Raw genomic sequence first — 22,362 nt, 5'->3', positions numbered from 1 at the left:
TTGGAAACCGGAGCACCAGGAGGGGTACTCAGACCCAGTACGAGGCCCAGAAACAACTAGGCTAATTCAAATCAACTGATTGAGGACTGGACTTTAGGACCTTTCCCACACAAGTCCTGACTGAAGGCAACAGCCCAACCATTAGGGTAAAGCCACCGCCAAGGCATAAAGACCCAAGTGGCCAGCGTCTGCGGGCAAACAGGGCTCTCCCGACACATAACAAGCCGGGGAGCAGACTACCGTTGCTCAGGCATAGGAGTCGTTATTCTACACAAACGAGGTGCAGGAGAAAGGCGGAAACCACCAACCTGTTAAGGGGAAAACTGCAGCTGGCTGCGGGCACCGTCCACCATCTTGTTTGGTTTACCAGAGACTCCAGCGTATTTTCTCATAGTGAGTACAACAGTGCCTTCGGGCCGCGCACCGCACAGACACCCCAGCACGCATCCATCCCCTAGCCTCAGCACCTCCCTCGGGCCCCTGGGACCACCATCCCCCCACCCACGGAGGGGGTCAACACCAAGCTGCACAACACCGTCCCCGGGAGCCTAGTCAACGGCAGCGGTGGTGTCCATCCATTCACCACAACCCGTGGGTGGCGTCACGAACTTAAATCCCCTACAAACAACCGCGGCCCCGGCCGTGGATCTCCTCACCGAAGTCCCTACGTGTAGCGCCAACCCCCCCTTTCAGAGCGACAGGACCCCTGGGTCCATGGAGAGCTCGAGCCACCCACCGACGAGCACGGATCCGAGCGGCTCGGCAGCCGGCCGAGCCCCGGGGCGGTACATAAGCTGCAACTTTCTATGTTCATGTCTTGTTCACATGCAGTGGATTAGCACAATTTCCACACCAAAAATCTGAACTCTAAAGCCAGTTCGATGCGTATGAATAAGGTCTAACAATCCCAAAACATTCACATGTCATTAACTAATTTAATTTCCACTGCTGAGATTTGCAGCATATTTGCACATGGAGGTCTACATGTAACACAGATTTTCAAGCCTCATTCTCCAGCAAATAAAATCCACAGCTTGGGCACAAGGCCCAAACTTTCTAACACAGAAAATCTAATTATTGAGCCAGAATTTTGTACATTAGCAGATTGTTGGACTGTAGTGATTTTTTTTCTATCATATATACTTTTTTTTGGGGATCATTATTAAGTCTCCGAATAGTATATTAAAAGTTAAAAGTAAAATAAGTTTAGGTTAAAGAAGAAAACTACTAGTACGGTCGCTGTAGACTTTAAGTAACATAAGTTTGTAATTAGAGAGCTTTATGTGGAGAGACTCATCCACGCTAATTGTGCTTCCGGGGCCTAGTATCCTGTCCTTGCGGGGAAGCAGATAGTCGGTAAAGCCCGGAAAATCCTTATTGCGTTAAAGTCAAGTGGCCACAAATTCTGTCCTTTTATTGGAGAGTATAATTTCAGGATAGTTTACAGCCCGCAGAGCTCCCCCACCCAGCAGATGTGTCTAGGCATATTGTCTTTGATATGTGCCTACCTATTTAGAGCATATTGAAACGTAACCAGAATTTATTCACAGAGCAACAAAGAGGCTATAGTTGCGTTATTGTCCTCAATAACTGGTGCTGTCAGATAAATGTAAAGAAAGGGCATTACAGGCTTGTAAATCCGATATCATGTATGTTGTGATGTGGTGCATTGACAGTAACAATATCTGTCAAATGGGACAATGGCAGATTAAATAGCAGACTGCTCTTCTATCATGCCGTACGGTTACTGGGAAAAAGGCGTCCATTGTTCGACGAGACATATCAGTTATGGTCCACACAAGGCTCTGTTGATTAAATATGCTGGCAGCGGAACAGCAGGTTCTTGTTATTCATACACTCGGAGAGACCCTAACAAAAACAATCGCTATTATAAATTAGCTCTTTACAAACAATATTTCAAGAAAATACTTGTACGTTTCCCCAGATTATACATTTTTGGGATGATTACATGCTTATGCTGCAGAATGGCCCCTAGCCAAGCATAGAAAAAAAAATGTTGGCTAAGTCTTGTCTGAGTTTATTAAGAATCCGTTCCTACTACTGGAAGGAACAAGACACTCGCAGATAAAGTGTATGATACGATACTCGCTGCTTTAGATAACTACTAGCATTACTTCCGAAGCGATAAAAACCCTTTCGTCCTTCATTAAGCATACCAGCCCAACTTAATCTTTTAATAAGTGACTGCTCTAAAGACCACTTGACCATCTGGAAGCTGGAAAAGTGTGAGACAGCATCACTGATAATAGGAGGGACAGCAGCTATAAACAAGCCCTCTCCTCGCTGGCAACGAATCTGTTGACTCTGTAAACGTGCATTATAGATCATTGTTGGCTTAACGTTCTGATTAGCCGATTGTCAAACAATGGACTATCCCAAAATACTATAGCAGCACATCAGTCTCTTACAGAAACAGATACACTGTGACATGAGGTCTACTGTACACAGTGACACTCCTAGAAGGACTTGTCTTGCATCAGATGACACTAAATTAAAATTGATATTAAAGGCCACTTGGGCGCATGCTTGAATATTTAGCATGCTATGGGTTGATCTATCATGAAATGAAATAAAAAAAAAAAAGATTTGTTGCATTGTTTTGTTTTAATTGAAATGTATTGGTTGTGTCACCTGGGGTCCAAGCAGCACAATACAATTACTAATCTGTTAAAAAAAAAAAAAAAAAGACTAATATTTTACCATCTAAGGTGCCTTTCACATTTTCGTGTCTCCAGTACATGTGGCCTCCGTTTGTTTTCCACACGTACCCATTATAAACTATGGTGATCTTAACATGCCATTTTATTTTTAAACATGAATACCACACGTACCCATTATAATTTATGGTGATATTCACCTGTCTGTTTTTTTCCCGGATGCCACACATACTCATTATAAACTATGGTGATCTTCACATGTCCATTTTTTCCCGACAGCATGGATGTCGCAGGCCAATACAAGTCAATGGGTCCATAAAAACACGAACAGCACATGGATCATATCTGTGTGCCATGTGTGTGCTCTACGTGTTTTATCATTGAAAGCATAGAAGCTTTGTACTATTTCTTTAGTCCGTGAAAAACATTGATGACACACATGTACAAACCGATGACAAAATATTCTACTGCACAGATGGAAAAAATGGACCTTGTTACGTGTATGTGTTTTACATGCATGTGTGCAGTGGGCTTCTTGGAATTCCATTTTAATGCAAGTTTACAACCAAATTGATTTATCAGTAAATAAAGCATATCCGTTATTTTAATTTTTTATATAATAAAACAATAGTACAAATGAAAAATAAGCAATTTTGTAATATATCTTATCAGTAAAGATGGGCAAACCCGCAGATGTTTGGGTTAGCCTGAACCAGACTTAAGCAGACCAGAACAGACTTGAACCCGAACTTGAGCCCAGACCCTGAACTCCATATACTGTAAAGGTGCCGTCACACTAAGCGACGCTCCAGCGATCCAACCAGCAACCTGACCTGGCAGGGATCGCTGGTGAGCTGTCAAACAGGCAGATCTCACCAGCAACCAGTGACCAGCCCCCAGCCAGCATCGACGCATGGAAGCGATGCTGCGCTTGGTAACTAAGGTAAATATCGGGTAACAAACCCGATATTTACCTTGGTTACCAGCGCACACCGCTTAGCGCTAACTCCCTGCACTCCTAGCCAGAGTACACATCGGGTTAATTACCCGATGTGTAGTCTGGCTATGTGTGCAGGGAGCCGGCACCGACAGCGTGAGAGCGGCGGACGCTGGTAACGAAGGTAAATATCGGGTAACGAAGGAAAGGGCTTCTTGGTTACCTGATATTTACATTGGTTACCAACGTCCGCAGAAGCCGGCTCCCTGCTCACTGCACATTCAGTTGTTGCTCTCTCGCTGTCACACACAGCGATGTGTGCTTCACAGCGGGTGAGCAACAACTAAAAAATGGTCCAGGACATTCAGCAAGAACCAGCAACATCACAGCAGGGGCCAGGTTGTTGCTGAATGTCACACACAGCAACATCGCTAGCAACATCGCTGTTGCGTCACAAAAGTCGTACCTCAGCAGCGATGTTGCTAGCGATGTTGTTTAGTGAGACGTGGCCTTTAGTCTATGGGGACCTGGGCTAGCGGGGTGCAAAAGGAAGCAAAATGACAAGTACGATAATTATACTTAACCGAGTTTATGCTCTGCTGTCACACTGCTTCTGGTCCTGCTCATTAAAGCATATGAATATTGGTTGCCCTCACACTAACGGTTTGGGTCCCCAGAGTGGAGTGCAAAAATAAATAATTGCAAAAAATGGTGTAGGGTCCCCCGTATTTTGATACTCAACACAGATAAAGCAGACAGCTGGAGGCTGCAGCCCCCACCCGTCCCATAATGATCCCGGCTTTGCTATATCTGAGGTCGCAGTGCGTGATCACATTAGAAAACTAGAGCGAGCACTGAGGCATCAGGCAGACACTGACGGAGCTACAGATTTGTAGATTTGAGAGCGGTGACGTGAGTAAGTTCATCTGAAGTTACAGCTGACTATTCCCACGGTACCCCAGGTGTGACCTCAGGTGAACTCAGTGAACTCACTGACTTATTTTTACACTCCACTCCGGAAACCCAAACAGCTAGTGTGAAGGCAACAAATCACAGTCGATGGCTGTCTGACTGCAACCAATCACAGATGCTATCACAGAGGGTAGGTAGGGGAAGCAGTGAATATTCATAAGCTTTAATGAGCTGACTCAAAAGCAGTGTGACAGCCACGCAGAGACTCAGTAAGTACCCTGTTTTCCCAAAAATAAGACTTACCCTTCAGATAAGCCTTAGTAGGGTTTTTGGTGCTTATTTGAGAATGCTTCAAATATCAGCCCTACTCCAAAAATAAGCACCAGTTGCAGTTCCATAAGGAACTGGTTAAGCCTTTAAGAAAGTTAAAGAATACAGCAGGACTGTTCATCAAAGAGAGCAAACACCCCCAAAAGCAAGTGGGTTAGCTCCCCCTGTTGACTGGAAACAGTATCACTCACAGGGAGTCATACTGGTACCCGATCTGTGTTTGAGCGTTGCAGTGTAATGCAACTGGAACAGTGAGGTACTTGACAACGACTCAGATATCTGTGTGAGAGGCCATCCACAATCAGCATTTGCCAACTCTAATTGTTTGTGCTCTGGTGAGTGCGATTTTTTTAATTTTGGGGGGGGGGTCTGCTTTCTTTTTGGGTGGGTCTGATTTTCTCAGGGGATGGCTTCATGTGACCCCATGTCACATGGTCTTTGGCTCTAAGCTCGCCGAGTGTCATGGCTGCATCTGATGCTGTTCACACTGCAGAGGCTGACACTTTTCACTATGCCTTCTTTGGTGCTTCTGAGTTGCACAGACAGGCTCGGTGTCAACCAGCTGTGTTCTCATTAGATCAAGCTTGCAGGAGTTAATTTCTGCTTGCCTGTTGGTTACCTCTTGGATCAAATGTTCTGGGAGACCTATCACAGTCACTGCCCGCCTTTTTAAGATGGAGGAGCCTCTCTTTCCATGTTGACTATAGCTTTAGCTACACCAGTCTATGTGTTGTTGTATCTCAGTCGTGCTGGTGATTGTATTGCTTTATGCGTGGAATTGTTGTCTAGTTCTCTCGTTGTCTCATTGCTTCCTCCCTGCTCTTATTTTCTTCATTATCACTTGTTCTTTAATACTTCTGTGTGAGCGTGCTGGGTGATCGAGTTTTGGTTTCCCCTGGTTGTCCTTATCTGTAGGTTCTACCACTTCTGTCCTAGTCCTCCCCTGGGGTGAGGGAGAGGGGGTATTAGATCAGGGCTGGCCAGGACCAGGGCAAGGTAGGTGGCTCAGACATTGTCACTATCAGACATATTTCTGGGATCAAGGAATGCTAGGATTCCCCTAACCTGATGGCCCCGGTTATCCCATCACATGCCATGATACCCTGGTCCTTGTTAGTAGTCTCTTGCCATGGACAGGAGCTGCGCATTTCTTTACACTCTGAGATCCCAGGCTTGGCTTATGATTAGCCGGGCTAGCAGATGGCATCTGTGTGGTGTGGCGGACATGTGACTTCTCACCAGCCCGGCTAATCAGAAGCCAAACCTTAGATCTAGGAGGGTAAAAAAAAAATGTGCAGTTCCTGTCCATGGCAAGAGACTACAAACATGGACCATATTTTATAACAAAACGTTTCCCAATAGAGTACCTTTAAATAGGCTACAACTCAGAGATTACTTAAATAACAAAAGAACTATAAGAGTAAAGGCCGCTTTACACGCTGCGACATCGCTCAAGCGATCTCGTTGAGGTCACGGAAATTGTGACGCACATCTGGCCGTATTAACGATGTCGTTGTGTGTGACACTTATGAGCGATTTTGAATCGTCGCATAAACGTTCAAAATCGCTCATCGGTGACATGCCCCCTATTCTCGATTATCGTTGCTGCTGCAGCTACAATGTAGTTCGTCGTTCCTGCGGCAGCACACATCGCTATGTGTGACACCACAGGAACGAGGAACCTCACCTTACCTGCGGCCGCCCGCAATGAGGAAGGAAGGAGGTGGATGGGATGTTCCGGCCACTCATCTCCGCCCCTCCGCTTCTATTTGGTGGCCGCTTAGTGATGTCGCTATGACGCCGAACAAACCGCCCCCCCTTAGAAAGGAGGCGGTTCGCCGGTCACAGTGACGACGGTAGGCAGGTAAGTAGTGTGACGGGACTGAGCGATGTTCTGCGCCACGGGCAGCGATTTGCCCGTGTCGCACAACCGATGGGGGCGGGTACGCACGCTAGCGATATCGGTACCGATATCGCAGCGTGTAAAGCGGGCTTAACTTTAGCTTTAAAAATATTTTTTTTAATTAAATCCATTTAAAAACTCCTAACTTGCATAATATAGAATTTTGAAAAACATAGATTGCTGTGTAGGTGGAAACAGCCATACATTATATAGAGTGCAGCTTAAAAAGACAAAACAAAACAAGAAGAAAAAAACACGGAAAAACAGTTGGTATGAGGCTAGAAAATTAGAGCTCTGCCCCTTTAAATATGCACTACAGAAAACTTTGCTTAGAGGGTGACAAAAGGATGTTTTTTGTTCCTTAAAATATATCCTTATGTATAAATTAAGCCACTATGTATACGGATTTAAATATAATGACTAATATTGGTTGGTAATATAAAGATATACAGTGCCTACAAGTAGTCTTCAACCCCCTGCAGATTTAGCAGGTTTGATAAGATGCAAATAAGTTAGAGCCTGCAAACTTCAAACAAGAGCAGGATTTATTAACAGATGTATAAATCTTACAAACCAACAAGTTATGTTGCTCAGTTAAATTTTAATAAATTTTCAACATAAAAGTGTGGGTCAATTATTATTCAACCCCTAGGTTTAATATTTTGTGGAATAACACTTGTTTGCAATTACAGCTAATAATCGTTTTTTATAAGACCTGATCAGGCCGGCACAGGTCTCTGGAGTTATCTTGGCCCACTCCTCCATGCAGATCTTCTCCAAGTTATTTAGGTTCTTTGGGTGTCTCATGTGGACTTTAATCTTGAGCTCCTTCCACAAGTTTTCAATTGGGTTAAGGTCAGGAGACTGACTAGGCCACTGCAACACCTTGATTTTTTCCCTCTTGAACCAGGCCTTGGTTTTCTTGGCTGTGTGCTTTGGGTCGTTGTCTTGTTGGAAGATGACCCATCTTAAGATCCTTGATGGAGGAGCGGAGGTTCTTGGCCAAAATCTCCAGGTAGGCCGTGCTATCCATCTTCCCATAGATGCGGACCAGATGGCCAGGCCCCTTGGCTGAGAAACAGCCCCACAGCATGATGCTGCCACCACCATGCTTGACTGTAGGGATGGTATTCTTGGGGTCGTATGCAGTGCAATCCAGTCTCCAAACGTCACGTGTGTGGTTGGCACCAAAGATCTCGATCTTGGTCTCATCAGACCAGAGAACCTTGAACCAGTCTGTCTCAGAGTCCTCCAAGTGATCATGAGCAAACTGTAGACGAGCCTTGACATGACGCTTTGAAAGTAAAGGTACCTTACGGGCTCGTCTGGAACGGAGACCATTGCGGTGGAGTACGTTACTTATGGTATTGACTGAAACCAATGTCCCCCCTGCCATGAGATCTTCCCGGATCTCCTTCCTTGTTGTTCTTGGGTTAGCCTTGACTCTTCGGACAAGCCTGGCCTTGGCACGGGTGGAAACTTTCAAAGGCTGTCCAGGCCGTGGAAGGCTAACAGTAATTCCATAAGCCTTCCAGTTCCGGATGATGCTCCCAACAGTGGAGACAGGTAGGCCCAACTCCTTGGAAAGGGTTTTGTACCCCTTGCCAGCCTTGTGACCCTCCACGATCTTGTCTCTGATGGCCTTGGAATGCTCCTTTGTCTTTCCCATGTTGACCAAGTATGAGTGCTGTTCACAAGTTTGGGGAGGGTCTTAATTAGTCAGAAAAGGCTGTAAAAAGAGATAATTAATCCAAACATGTGAAGCTCATTGTTCTTTGTGCCTGAAATACTTCTTAATACTTTAGGGGAACCAAACAGAATTCATGTGGTTTGAGGGGTTGAATAATAAATGACACTCTGAATAAACTTTTCACAATTTAAAAAAAAGAAATAACATTCTTTTTTGCTGCAGTGCATTTCACACTTCCAGGCTGATCTACAGTCCAAATGTCACAATGCCAAGTTAATTCCGATTGTGTAAACCTGCTAAATCTGCAGGGGGTTGAATACTACTTGTAGGCACTGTATAACATTGGGCCAAAAGTAAAGGATAAGTTGTGTTATAAGGATTCAACACAAAAAGAATTAATATTGTCACGTTTAATGTGAAAAAGATACTAAATTGTGAATGTGAAGTACTATCACTTTAAATACATAGGTCATGGGTTTACATACTATATACTGTATGGCGTATTAGAAGCTGAGCATCTGTAACAGGTCTATGTCAGGGACAGGCAATGTAATGAATATGTGATGACCGTGAACCAATCCCATTTCAGAATGGGGGGGTGTACGTCATGTGATGATTGTCACTTGGTGCTGGCGGCGTTGTTAATACTTGAGACTCTCATCATATTCGGTGCATGCGCCACCATTTCCTGGTGACTGCACATGCACAGACGTTCCGCGTATTAGTAGCACTTGCAAACACACCTTGAAAGAAGCAGGGCAGGCGCACAGGCGAGGCAGCTGAGGCATACGTGAATACATGTATGGGAAGATCTAGAAATATTTATAGTATATGGAAAAAGTTTGTCTTTAGTTATAACCTGATGGCTAAAGAGTGTGGTGTGTGAATGAAAAAAAAAGAAAAACTGTGGTGAATGTATTGTTATTAAGAGACGGAATCTATAAAGTGAAAAAAATAAATACTGGTGTTGCTTCGCATTGTGTTTAGAGAAACTCAGATTTATGAATATTTGAGAACCCCAAATATTCAAAATCAATCGATTTATATAGGTGCTCAGGGATAGAAGAAGCTCATATACCTAGATTTATATATATATTGAGAATATAAGGTGATATTTGATAGGTTGGTAAAAATAGATATTGGTTAAACAAAATCTAATAAATATATTACAGAACTATATAAGCAGTGATAGTGATTACGCCAGACGGTTTATAAAAATTAACTATTTAAAATGAATAAATGTTATTTAGTGAATAGTATAGTATCAAAAGAGATTTAAATTTAAAGTCCATATTAAATAATGAGATGTTTCTATTGTAGGGTTGTGGTTAATGTTAACAGTCATCCCATTGTGGTCATTGCCTCCATTGTTCATCCATCTGACTTTGCCAGGGATTCCATCACGAGGTAAGTTGCAGTTTGATTATTATGTGCACAAATTAAAATTCTTTTCATAACCGCATTTCATCACCAAGTCGGATAATTTCTGGGTCCTTCATGGGGTAAGTAAAAAATAGGAATATGCTCTGTAAACAGAATAAAACAAAAATGAAAACGAAAGAAAACCGCTAAATCAACCTGACGAATCTAGGTTCATTCCCAATACCCCTTAAAACTTCTTTATAACCCATTTTCCAAAACGAAGTTGAATCCAAAGTTTTCATTCAGACCTTGGGAGCTGTGGTATCTAATCTATAGATCTAGCAGCTTTCAATTTGTGCCAAAGTTATTATTAAATCCCCACCTCTTAAACCCAGAGAAGCTTAAACAATGGCCTTCATGATCAATTTGGTAGAGTCCGAAATATGAAATAGTTTGAAATGCTTGGGCACTGTGCTAAGGTTTTCATCAATAGGATTGTCCTTATTTTAGGTATTTTTAAATGGATATAATTAAAAAAAAAATTAAGGCTAAAGTTACTCTTCTAGTTGTTTAACATGGACCGGGGTCATAGTAAGCCATCCGCTCATCTCTTATTGTCTCCTAAATGCTACTTTTTGCAGTCAATGATTTTTCAAACTATTTATGATGAACAAAACAAAATTCTATTGTGGTATCATGTTAGCCAGAATAATCGATGTAAATACTTTTCTGCCCAAAAATTACAAAAGTATTCTAGGAGTGATACCTTTATTGGCTAACCAAGAAATGCTGCAGCCGATTGTCTAACAACTGGACACAGTACAGCGAGAAGAGGGTGAAATGGCTGATCTCTGGGAACACAAATAGAAGATTTATTATATATATATATGTATATATGTATATATATATATATATATATATACACATACTGTATATATGTCTATATACAGTGCCTTTCGAACGTATTCGGCCCCTTTGAATTTTTCAACCTTTTCCCACATTTCAGGCTTTAAACATAAAGATAAAAATAATAATGTTATGGTGAAGAATCAACAACAAGTGGGACACAATTGTGAAGTTGAGCAAAATGTATTGCTTATTTTAAACTTTTGTATAAAAGAATAAACTGAAAATTGGGGCGTGCAATATTATTCGACCCCTTTACTTCCAATGCAGCAAACTCACTCCAGAACTTCATTGAGGATCTCTGAATGATCCAATGTTGTCCTAAATGACAAATATAAGCCCCCTGTGTGTAATCAAGTCTCCGTATATATGCACCTGCTCTGTGATAGTCTCAGGGTTCTGTTTAACGCGCAGATAGCTTCATGAAGACCAAGGAACACAACAGGCAGGTCCGTGAAACTGTTGTGGAGAGGTTTAAAGCCGGATTTGGTTACAAAAAATTTCCACAACTTTAAACATCCCAAAAAGCACTGTGCAAGCGATCATATTGAAATGAAAGGAGTATCATACCACTGCAAATCTACCAAGACCCGGCCGTCCATCCAAACTTTCATCTCAAACAAGGAGAAGACTGAACAAAGATGCAGCCAAGAGGCCCATAATCACTCTGGATGAACTGCAGAGATCTACAGCTGAGGTGGGAGAGTCTGTCCATAGGACAACAATCAGTTGTACACTGCACAAATCTAGCCTTTATGGAAGTGGCAAGAAGAAAGCCATTTCTCAAAGATATCCATAAAAAGTGTTGTTTAAAGTTTGCCACAAGCGACCTGGGAGACACCAAACATGTGGAAGAAAGTGCTCTGGTCAGATGAAGCCAAAATCGAACTCTTTGGGCACAATGCCAAACGATATGTTTGGTGTAAAATCAACACAGCTCATCACCCTGAACACACCATCCCCACTGTCAAACATGGTGGTGGCAGCATCATGGTTTGGGCCTGCTTTTCTTCAGCAGGGACAGGGAAGATGGTTGAAATTGATGAGAAGATGGATGGAGCCAAATACAGGACCATTCTTGAAGAAAACCGGTTGGAGTCTGCAAAAGACCTGAGACTGGGACAGAGATTTGTCTTCCAACAAGACAATGAACCCAAACATAAAGCAAAATCTACAATGGAATGGTTCACAAATAAACGTGTCCAGGTGTTAGAATGGCCAAGTCACAGTCCAGACCTGAATCCAATCGAGAATCTGTAGAAAGAGCTGAAAACTGCTGTTCACAAACGCTCTCCATCCAACCTCACTCAGCTCCAGCTGTTTGCAAAGGAAGAATTGGCAAGAATTTCAGTCTCTCGATGTGCAAAACTGATAGAGACATACCCCAAGCGACTTGTGCTGTAATCGCAGCTAAAGGTGCTGCACTGGAAGTAAAGGGGCCGAATAATATTGCACGCCCCAATTTTCAGTTTATTACTGTTTATAAAAGTTTAAAATAAGAAATAAATTTTGTTCAACGTCACAATTGTGTCCCACTTGTTGATTTTTTACCATAACATTACATTTTTTTATCTTTATGCTTGAAGCCTGAAATGTGGGAAAAGGTTGAAAAATTCAAAGGGGCCGAATACTTTTGCAAGATGCACGGCACTGTACACATATATACTGCATATATATACATATATATATATACTGTATATATATATAAAAAAAATATATATATATATATATATATATATATAGAGACAGACAGAGATATTGATACAGAGACAAACAGAGAAACTGATGCACACAGAGACAGACACACAGAGACAGACAGAAACCCGAAGAGAGATATTTACTATACCGGGCAACGCCCGGGTACTACAGCTAGTTTATATATATATATATATATATATATATATATATATATATATATTCATATATATATATACACACACACACACACACACACGCACGCTTACATGTAATGTGAGATAAATGGGATCAAAGAGATGGCTACAAGGAAGGCGGTGTTGGAATTCTGGAATTCTTTTTTCTTTTTTTTGCGTATTTTCTATGGTTACTGTTTCTTGTGTTTATAAATTGTTGTTACCGGGAGCACATACACTAAAGCCAAGGGGACACATTTCTACTATTAAGAGTATAAACTGCACTAAATAATATTTCCTGTAATTAAAGACTTAAGATTGTTCTTAGGGCAGAAAAAGTTTTTTGTTTTTTTTGTGGTATTTATTTTTAGCTTTTCTTGAAGTATATACAGTAAAATCAGTTCTACGACACTTTATGTTCATTAACGCTACACAAAGGTAAACTTTACTGAAGTCAGGTTTACAATATAATTTTCTACTACAGAAGATAGATGCTCTATTAATGAACATTTTGAAAACATCTAGATAATGAACTGATAAAATAAATACCTGAACACTAGATGCGAGTACAAGATCTTGAGTAAAGGCTTGGTTTACAATCCTAAGGAGCAGTTGCCCTCTCCTTGGCCTTAGCAAGGTGAGTCATACAAGTTGGTCCTGTTCACATGAAGTCTTCATATCAGTGACCCGTGAATTGGCTGCTGGAGCAGGAACCTGGTGGTCTTGTGTTTAGAAACTCATTACCTGCTTGTTAAAATATGTGCTTTAATGTGAACATTTTTTTAATACCACCACTTGACATTTCACCCTCTTGAGTGTCACAGTGTTTTGTAAATCCTAATTGAGCCAGAGAGTCGTCCTCTCCAGCCCCAGAGAAGTTAAATAAAGCATTCCACCACTGGCAAAGAATTCCCTCCACCCTAATCTGATCTTAAATACCCCAAATTCTCTGCTCTGGCGGGGCTTGTAATGTTGAATTCACAACTACCTGTATTAGAGTAACTTAATCTCAGCCATAGTAGTAGAATATTATCTTCTCCTATAACCTCAGGTTATTTTATGTTACTTGTTGACATGTCAAGATTGGAATAGGATGTAAATTGTAAGGGCAATTTTGCAAAAGACGGTCACCTCTGTACTATGAAGTATATTAGCATGCATACATTCATAATGCTTCTGCAGCAAAAAGACAGTTAAAACAAAAGTCCTTAAATCGATAGGTTCTTGCTATGCTTATGCCAAAGAGAAAGTAAAACAAACAGAACGATCATGTTTTTTCTTAGAAGATACTTTATTCACAGGATAGTTATGCACCTTAGATAGCCACTCATTTCAATCCTCCATAAAAATGGAAGACTTAGCCAAGTGTATATTTGTTACCATTAGGAAGAGGAAAAGATGCTGCGCCAAACCTCTCATAATGGCTTTATATTTTTTAAAAACAAAGTTTTCTGCACTTTAGAATAACAACCTGCACAATGCCAAGGCCACATGGGGACTACTGCGATCCTCGCATGACACTCGGCTCACGCTGGCAGCACAGCGGGAGCCGAGTGTCATGCGAGTGTCATTGCGACTGAGGTCCGATGGGACCACAGCTGCAGGGGATGGGCCGGCTCTGAGGAGGGGCGGGCCGGCGCTGAGGAGGGGAAGGCCAGCGCTGAGTAGGGGAGGGCCAGCGCTGCAGAGGAGAGGGAGAGATTTATCTCCCTCTTTCCTCCGTTGCCGGCTATTGCCATTCTCGCTTTGCACTCGCATTACACTGGTGTAATGCGAGTGAAGTGCGATTTTTGTCTCGCCCCATACACTTGAATGAGGGCGAGAGAAAGAAGGATCGCATTGCATCCGCAGCATGCTGCGACTGTTTTCTCTGTTCGATTAGGGCTGAGAAAATAATCGCTCATGGATGCTGGCACATAGGCTAATATTGGTGCTAGTGGAATGCGATGTTTTATCGCATTCCACTCCCTACGATTTTCATGCCATGTGGCTTAGGCCTAAGGGAGAGTCTTGACACCCCAATTCATATCAGATGATTGTTTGGTCCTGATAGAATCTGCGTGCTGAGCTGACAGTCATCTACTGTGAATTGCCAGGAAAAAAAAACAGACCTAGTCTGTTCTGCTCTAGACAGACTATGTGCAACTTAACAAAAAAGTTCCACGTAGTATTTTTCATAGTACACTGGAGTGCATATCTCATTTGCTTTTACTCTTCTTTTTTTTTTATTTTATTTTTTTTTGTGTGTGTGTCAGAACCAAATACACATTAACATATAGCCAGTGTAGAGTAGGGTGAAAGGGGACTATGGTAATTTGGGATAAGGTCACATCTAGGGAGGCGGCTATGTCCATGACATATCATCTTCCCTCATTCTATAGCATGCGCTCACATACTATGCTACTATGTCCACCAACCTCTCGCCTTCCCGCAACAGGAAGTATCATATATTTTCTCTCTTGCTCTTTCTCCGTTTCTCTTTCTCTTGCTTTCTGTCTTTCTTTCTTTTTTTCTCACTGATTCTTTCTTTTTCTATTTTTTCCTCTCTCTCCTTATCTTTATTTCTCTTTTCATTTCTTCCTGTTTTTTTCTTTCTAACTCGCTTTATATCTTTTTCTCTCTCTCACTACTTTTTCTTTTTCTCCCTTTGTTGCTCTATCATTCTTTATCATTCTTTCTTTATCTTGTTCTGTATCATTCTTTTTCTATCTTTATCATTTAGATTGTGAGCCCCAATGGTAACAGTGTTGCGGATGTATGTATATAAAAATAAAAAAATAAAGATTATCTCTCTTTCTATTTTACTCTATCTTTTTTGCTTTGTGATTGGTGCCCCAACATATTGGCATTCACCTTTTCCATGAAGATTACAAGTTCTATCTAAACCTAAAGGGTAATTTTAGGAATCCTAATTATTACAGCCATTGTAGAACCAATATGGCTGCCCGCTATGCTTACAAGCAACTCTACAGAATGCAAAGCTTATTTTTTTTTCTTAAAGGTCATGTCATGAGAAGAAGTTGGAACATTAAACCAATGATGTGAACACTTGTGGAGTTATGTATTAATGTTTATACCAAGAGACCTCTTTCCCTCTCATTTTCCACAATTTATGAATTAATTGACATCCACATTCCTGCGATACTTAGCTGGGGAATGGCCGAGTGTAAGCAAGTAAAGAGTAATGAATCACTTCATTTCTAACCACAAGGAAAGGAAACTGTTTTACTTATGTATGGGAAAAGCCCAAGACTGTGATATTGATGTTGTCCATTTGTTTTTATTTTTTGCACAAACTGTAATAGCTGTGGCAGGACTACGAAACATGATGTAAACAGGAAGATAAATAAAAGATGCAAATCAATTTAACGCTCTATAGTTGAATATGTGTTTCAAAATAGAACTGGGCCTAGTCCTGAACTTGTGTGGTATACTGCTTTATTGTAGTCCTCCTTTTAATGCATATTGTTGCTGTCTGGATCCTTAGATTTGTGGCAAAATCCGACTGGCTGGAAAACATCTGGGTGAAGGGTGGTAGTGGACGGTGTGAAGGTTGTACTTTACTGTAATTGGGTGAATTAGAAACGTTTGTCATTGCTTTCTTTTCTCAACAGAAGTTAAGGTTGCTGTCATATCCCTATTTTATGTGTAAAGGGGGCTTTACACGCAGCGATATCACTAGCGAGTGTACCCGCCCCCGTCGTATGTGCGTCACGGGCAAATCGCTATCCGTGGCACACAATATCGTTAGGAGTTGTCACACGGACTTACCTGCCTAGCGACATCGCTGTGGCCGGCGAACCGCCTCCTTTCTAAGGGGGCTATTCGTGAGGCGTTACAGCGGCGTCACTAAGCAGCCGCCCAATAGAAGCGGAGGGGCGGAGATGAGGAGCCGTAATATCCCACCCACCTCCTTCCTGTGGCCGCAGGTAAGCTGTAGTTCGTTGTTCCCGACGTGTCACACATAGCGATGTGTGCTGCCTCGGGAACGACGAGCAACCTGCTTTCTCAACAATCAATGATTTTTTGAAAATGAACGACGTGTCAACGATGGAAGATTTGGTGAGTATTTTCCATCGTTAACGGGCACTCGTTGGTGTCACACACAACGACGTCGCTAACAATGCCGGATGTGCGTCACGGAATCCGTGACCCCGGCGATATATCGTTAGATACGTTGTTGCATGTAACGGGGCCTTTACACAGCAGCATTGCTTGTCACGTTTGAAACATAGTAATGCCAACCATGAATCTTTAGATATACTATGTGTTTTCTTACAGGTTATCGATAACCAGGTGTTCTTTTTTTATTGTTATTTATTAAGAGATCACTTTAGATATTGACAGTAAGGCTAACCATACACTTAGCTGCTGTCCAAAAGCTCATTAAAACACCTATCCCTCTTGACGCTCATACAGCCGAGCGTGAGGGTACTGCGAAAGGGGATAGGTGAGTAAACCGCTACCGGGCATCTCTGGTGAATGGTGATGAACGGACCCGGACTGTAGAAGTCCAGATCCGCACAGTTTCAAACGTACCCGAGTGCTCGACCCAGGCCTGGAATTCTCACAGCTAATGACCCGAATCCAACACTTAACAAATACAAAAAAATAAAGGAAAAATAAAGAAAAAAATTATGAAGCAAGCAGGCTATACTTACCAAGGCTCCGATGTGGCTGTAACTGCTTCCTGGCCGCTCATTCACTTCCAAGGCTGCTCATTACCTTCATTGCATATGCACTGCTTACCCCTCCAGTGACGTCTGTGATTGGTTGAAGTCAGACGTGCCACCACACTGAGTGACAGTGTGTCTGACGTTTCCACTCACAGACCCTGTCATTGGGTCTATATCGTACAGTAAAACTAAATAAATAAAAAATTGGCGTAGTATCCCCCCATATTATGATACCCAGCACAGATAACCATACGGCAACAGGTTGCAGCCATGCTCTTATCTTGGCTGTGTATCAAAATAAGAGAAACTTCCCAGCCATGATAAAGCCCGACAGCTGGGGGCTGGTATTCTCAGGCTGGGGAGACCCATAGTTATTGGGCGCCACCCAGCCTGTCTATTCCATTAGATGCGACAATCCCAGCACTTTACCTGGCTCTAATCGCAGCTCACAACTGCTACTAAGCCCTAGATTAGTAATGGGGAGCATCTCTGAGACCCCCTCATCTGTAAGTGAAAGTAAATAAACACACACACACAAAAAATAATTTATTTGGAATAAAATACAAAAAGCCCCACTCTCTTTCACCACTTTATTAACCCTCAAAACACCCCTGCAGGTCCGACGTAATACACTTGAGGTCCCACCACAATTCCAGCTCTGCTACATCTAAAGTCAGAGTGCGTGATTATGGAACATGACCGCCCACTGTGGACTTCAGGCACAGACTGAGTAGCGATGAGCAGTGACATCATTTAGGTGATATGTGGTCACAGCTGGAGGTTCCCACAGCCCAGCACCTGTAACTGCAGCTAACCTGACCTCAGGTGATCTCAGTAAAATCAGTGACCTCGCCTCAGGTGGGGTCACTGACTGTAATGAAGCCGTATGCGGTTTCTCTTATTTTGATACACAGCCAAGATAAACGCACATCTGGGGGCTGCAATCTGTAGCTGTGGGCTTTATCTGTGCTGGGTATCATAACATGGGGTGACCGACCCTACACCAATTTTTTTATCTATTCATATATTTTTATACCACATGAAATGCACACAGCGTCTATGATTGGAAGCAGTCAGCTGACTCGCTGACACTCAGGGTGGGGGCAAGTGTGACTGCAACCAATCATAGACGCCAGTGGGCAGGGAAAGCAGTGCATATGCAGTGAAGGCAATGAGCGGCCCCAGAAGTGAATGAACAGCCTGGAAGCAGTTACAGCTGCACCGGAGACTCGATAAGTACAGTGCTCATGCTCCTATGCCTCTATCCCATCTACCACCATTTTTAACTCCCAGATTCTGGTCCCCATAGACTCATTTGGGGACCGGTGTCTGGCCAGATATCCAGGATTAATTCCGGGCCAGAACCATATATATATATATATATATATATATATATATATATATATATATAACTGACCATCTAATGTGTCATGACTAAACTAAAGGGTGCTTTACACGCTGAGACATCGCTAATGATATATCGTCGGGGTCACGTCGTAAGTGACGCACATCCGATGCCATTAGCGACATCGCATCGCAGCGTTTGACACCAAGGAGCGACGATCAACGATCGCAAAAACGTCAAAAAACCGTTGATCGTTGACACGTCGCTCCTTTTTCAAATATCGTTGGTGGTGCATGCCGCTGGTTGTTCGTTGCTCCTGCGGCGTCACACATAGCTATGTGTGACACCGTAGAAACGACGAACATCTCCTTACCTGCGTCCACCGGCAATGAGAAAGGAAGGAGGTGGGCGGCATGTTCCGGACGCTCATCTCTGCCCCTCCTCTGCTATTGGGCGGCCACTTAGTGAGAGTGTCTCTGTCTCTGAGAATAGCGATGAGATACATTCCCATAATCACCTTTATTTTGGGCAAACTACAATAAAATTAAATGGCTAAAACATATACAGTAACTTGCAATATCTACAATGCGAAGTTTGAAGATATTTTTTAACAAAGAGATTATCTCTTTAAGCCAATGATTTCCGGCTATAAACACATCGCCTTTCGATTGGTTAGTAAATAGATGAAGCGACAGATGAGTTTGATGTTTTTGGAGCACCACAATTGGCACATTCCTCGCAGATTTTGCTCCAAAATCCACATCACAAATTGCTTCATAAACTCTATGAATAGGCTTCCTATTAATTTCAATGGGGAAAAAAAACACCTATAGTGTACATGGTGCCGTTTATTTCTACAGTTCGGTTTTTTCCCCATGTGGAAAAAGAGACAATGTATCATTTCTTGAGGTGGCACTGCTTGTTAAAATGCTACAATATGGCAAAAATTATTTTTTTCTTGTATTTTCTCCATAAAAATCTTCATCCAAAAACGTTGAACATAACTAAAAGCCACTACAGATTTTTCAGTAAGTTGCAACATTTCCTAGAATAATTTTTTGTTTTAAAAAAACAAAACAATACATGATTCTATGTTAACAAATATAAAGTGACAATATAAATTGTTGGTTTGGAAAATCATGGTAAAGTGTTTAAATATTTTCAGTCTGTTGCACATCATTACTCAATGCTCTCTCGCCGTGCATTGAAGATGTCTTCATTTCCGCCACATTGTGATGTCTCCAGTGGGATCGGGTGTGGAGCTAACTATTGCAGACCTTCCTGTCATCTCCATAAAACCACATCAATAAAAGTGCTATTTTTTTTTTTCATTATAACACCTTGTGCAGCCTGCTCATGGTAGCATTAGTAGTATAACTTCATCATTAAAATGGAATTTGGAGGGAAGTGGCTAAGAAGCTTATTTACATGGTTTGAAGCCATAAAAGTTAATTTTCATTTCTATAAACAAAAGTAAAAAACAAAAATAGTACTATATATATATATATATATATATATATATATATATATATATATACAGTGCCTACAAGTAGTATTCAACCCCCTGCAGATTTAGCAGGTTTACACATTCGGAATTAACTTGGCATTGTGACATTTGGACTGTAGATCAGCCTGGAAGTGTGAAATGCACTGCAGCAAAAAAGAATGTTATTTCTTTTTTTTTTTTTTTTTAAATTGTGAAAAGTTTATTCAGAGGGTCATTTATTATTCAACCCCTCAAACCACAAGAATTCTGTTTGGTTCCCCTAAAGTATTAAGAAGTATTTCAGGCACAAAGAACAATGATCTTCACATGTTTGGATTAATTATCTCTTTTTCCAGCCTTTTCTGACTAATTAAGACCCTCCCCAAACTTGTGAACAGCACTCATACTTGGTCAACATGGGAAAGACAAAGGAGCATTCTAAGGCCATCAGAGACAATATCGTGGAGGGTCACAAGGCTGGCAAGGGGTACAAAACCCTTTCCAAGTAGTTGGGCCTACCTGTCTCCACTGTTGGGAGCATCATCCGGAAGTGGAAGGCTACTGTTAGCCTTCCACGGCCTGGACAGCCTTTGAAAGTTTCCACCCGTGCCGAAGCCAGGCTTGTCCGAAGAGTCAAGGCTAACCCAAGGACAACAAGGAAGGAGCTCCGGGAAGATCTCATGGCAGTGGGGACATTGGTGTCAGTCAATACCATAAGTAACGTACTCCACCGCAATGGTCTCCGTTCCAGACGAGCCCGTAAGGTACCTTTACTTTCAAAGCGTCATGTCAAGGCTCGTCTACAGTTTGCTCATGATCACTTGGAGGACTCTGAGACAGACTGGTTCAAGGTTCTCTGGTCTGATGAGACCAAGATGGAGATCTTTAGTGCCAACCACACACGTGATGTTTGGAGACTGGATGGCACTGCATACGACCCCAAGAATACCATCCCTACAGTCAAGCATGGTGGTGGCAGCATCATGCTGTGGGGCTGTTTCTCAGCCAAGGGGCCTGGCCACCTGGTCCGCATCCATGGGAAGATGGATAGCACGGCCTACCTGGAGATTTTGGCCAAGAACCTCCGCTCCTCCATCAAGGATCTTAAGATGGGTCGTCATTTCATCTTCCAACAAGACAACGACCCAAAGCACACAGCCAAGAAAACCAAGGCCTGGTTCAAGAGGGAAAAAATCAAGGTGTTGCAGTGGCCTAGTCAGTCTCCTGACCTTAACCCAATTGAAAACTTGTGGAAGGAGCTCAAGATTAAAGTCCACATGAGACACCCAAAGAACCTAGATAACTTGGAGAAGATCTGCATGGAGGAGTGGGCCAAGATAACTCCAGAGACCTGTGCCGGCCTGATCAGGTCTTATAAAAGACGATTATTAGCTGTAATTGCAAACAAGGGTTATTCCACAAAATATTAAACCTAGGGGTTGAATAATAATTGACCCACACTTTTATGTTGAAAATTTATTAAAATTTAACTGAGCAACATAACTTGTTGGTTTGTAAGATTTATGCATCTGTTAATAAATCCTGCTCTTGTTTGAAGTTTGCAGGTTCTAACTTATTTGCATCTTATCAAACCTGCTAAATCTGCAGGGGGTTGAATACTACTTGTAGGCACTGTATATATATATATATATATATATATATATATATATATATATATATATATATATATATATATATATTACGGACCAAAAGTTTGGACAGAAATCGCAGGTTAATAGCAGTTCAGATTAGAGACCAGGTCAATGTCACACAGAGTTCTAGCCGCAGACCTCTCTAGAACAACTGTTAAGAGGAGACTTTGTGCAGCAGGCCTTCATGGTAAAATAGCTGCTAGGAAACCACTGCTAAGGACAGGCAACAAGCAGAAGAGACTTGTTTGGGCTAAAGAACACAAGGAATGGACATTAGACTAGTGGAAATCTGTGTTTTGGTCTGATGAGTCCAAATTTGAGATCTTTGGATCCAACGACCATGTCTTTGTGCGACGCAGAAAAGGTGAACGGATGGACTCTACATGCCTGGTTCCCACCGTGAAGCATGGAGCAGGAGGTGTGATGGTGTGGGGGTGCTTTGCTGGTGACACTGTTGGGGATTTATTCAAAATGGAATGCATACTGAACCAGCATGGCTACCACAGCATCTTGCAGCGCCATGCTATTCCATCCGGTTTGCATTTAGTTGGACCATCATTTATTTGTCAACAGGACAATTACCCCAAACACACCTCCAGGCTGTGTAAGGGCTA

This window comes from Anomaloglossus baeobatrachus, chromosome 12 (assembly GCF_048569485.1).
Source record: "Anomaloglossus baeobatrachus isolate aAnoBae1 chromosome 12, aAnoBae1.hap1, whole genome shotgun sequence".
In the NCBI taxonomy this organism is placed as follows: domain Eukaryota; kingdom Metazoa; phylum Chordata; class Amphibia; order Anura; family Aromobatidae; genus Anomaloglossus; species Anomaloglossus baeobatrachus.
The sequence above is the reverse complement of the archived record's forward strand: the minus strand, read 5'-3'. Positions refer to the sequence as shown.